Here is a 1,744-nt window from a genome sequence, read left to right on the forward strand (position 1 = left end):
GTGGCCTTTCACCTTTTGTCGCTGTGGAAGTGTTTCCTCTTAATTCTTTTCTTCCATCTGACTATTGCCAAAACGGCTAAACTTGGGCCAGTTGTTACCCAAGAGACCAAGACAAATATTATAGGTCATGTGCCAAAACCTGTAATCTGAGGCTCAGGAAGGGGGGGGGGTACCCAGACAGACCCACTTTGATTATTTCTACAGGGGGAAACACTGGGTAGGTTCGAGCTCTATGGTCAATATAATAAATTAATGAGAAGCTTTCAAAAAGCAACCCAGTCCCACTGAGGATGAGGGAGACTTGGGGACCAAACATCAAGAGGAAATCAGCTGACTGATATACCGTGTTGCAGTCTAATCTCATAAGCCCAGTGACTCTGACCAAGTAGGAGGCTAAACCTCCTGTTGGCCATTCTTCGGGTCAATAAAGCTGGTTCTTTAGTTGATGCAGGACGCCAATCACGATCTCCTGTAGGGTCTGAGCTTACAATGCTCCTCAATCCAGCTGAAGATACAGGCTGACAGCTCCTGAAAGCTGGTCATGGAGATGGAGGCAATAAAGGACTGGAACAGGGAGTCCATGATGCCTTGAAACACATTGAACTTGACCTGGTCAGAGACCTGGCCCCCCTTCATGTGGGTTGTCCTGGTGTGCCTTCACGATCTGCTCATAGTTCACTTTTATGATCTTTAGGGCCATGACGTCCTTGCGTAGTGTGGACACCTCCTCCTCCTGCTTTTTCTTCTCCTTGTGCAAAAACTGGATGTAGTCAATAGTCTTCTGTAGAACAATGGCTTTGCTGAGCTTCTGGGTGCCAATGGAGAAGTCTTGCTGCTGGCAGGTGGGGACGATGGTCTGAAGGTCATCATAGCCTCTCTTGATGGCATCCCTCCTCTTCTGTTCAGCCCAAGTGTGTGCTTGCCGCCGCCGGTCTTTGTAGGACTCCTTGTAGGACTCCTGGTGGTAATCACTGTCCTCGTCATCTGTGTTGGGGACAGAAGAGGCACTGGTGGAACCAATGCTATTAGCTCTGGACACTACACTTCCCTTGCAGGTGCTTTCTATGAAAAGACCGGGGTCCAGACTGTTGTCGCTGTAAGCATACTTCACCTTGACCCAGGGGTCCTCTGGAGAGGCTCCGGGTTCCGTCATCTCCGACCCACCGTAACCAGAAAGCCGGGATGTTTTACTTTAAGAGATGACACCATTCCCGCCCTATTCACCACCACCACCGGAGACTCCACTCCTCCCCGAGTGTCTAGTTCTGAGCTGAGGCCTTGAACTCACCCCCAACTTTTCACAATTAGGAAAGGGAGATCCTGAAGTGGATACTGCATTATTCACTTTGCCTGCTAGGCTCTGCCTTCCCTGGGCTTGTCTCCTCTTCCCCACCACTCTCCACAAGCCTGGACTCAGCCCACACTGCTGCTAAAACACCAGCCTCCCTACAAGAAGTCCTGGCTTCACAGAACACATGCTTTTTACCTCACTTGGCAACTGTCTGGCTTCGGAGCTAGGTTAGGTTAAGCCAAGCATGACTTGCAGACTTGTTGGCCCATCAGAACCAGTAGGAAAAAGTACCCATTCCTGGGCTTACCTCAGACCCACTAAAGCCAAATTACCAGAGGCAGAGGAAATTTAAAAAGCCGAAGTGGTGGAGTTTGGTGAGCTAGGGACAAAATGGGGCAAGATCAGGTTAGATTCAGGCTGGGGCTGGATCACTCAGGGTCTTGAAGTCCATGT

The 1,744-nt window shown here is 49.9% G+C and overlaps 1 pseudogene; it reads right to left on the reverse strand.

Annotated features, from left to right (window-relative positions):
- Positions 1-421: 421 nt before the first annotated feature.
- On the reverse strand, positions 422-1,172 carry LOC136397872 (max-like protein X; annotated as a pseudogene).
- Between the last annotated feature and the right edge of the window lie 572 nt (positions 1,173-1,744).

The sequence above is a fragment of the Saccopteryx leptura genome, chromosome 3 (assembly GCF_036850995.1).
Source record: "Saccopteryx leptura isolate mSacLep1 chromosome 3, mSacLep1_pri_phased_curated, whole genome shotgun sequence".
Classification (NCBI taxonomy): Eukaryota; Metazoa; Chordata; class Mammalia; order Chiroptera; family Emballonuridae; genus Saccopteryx; species Saccopteryx leptura.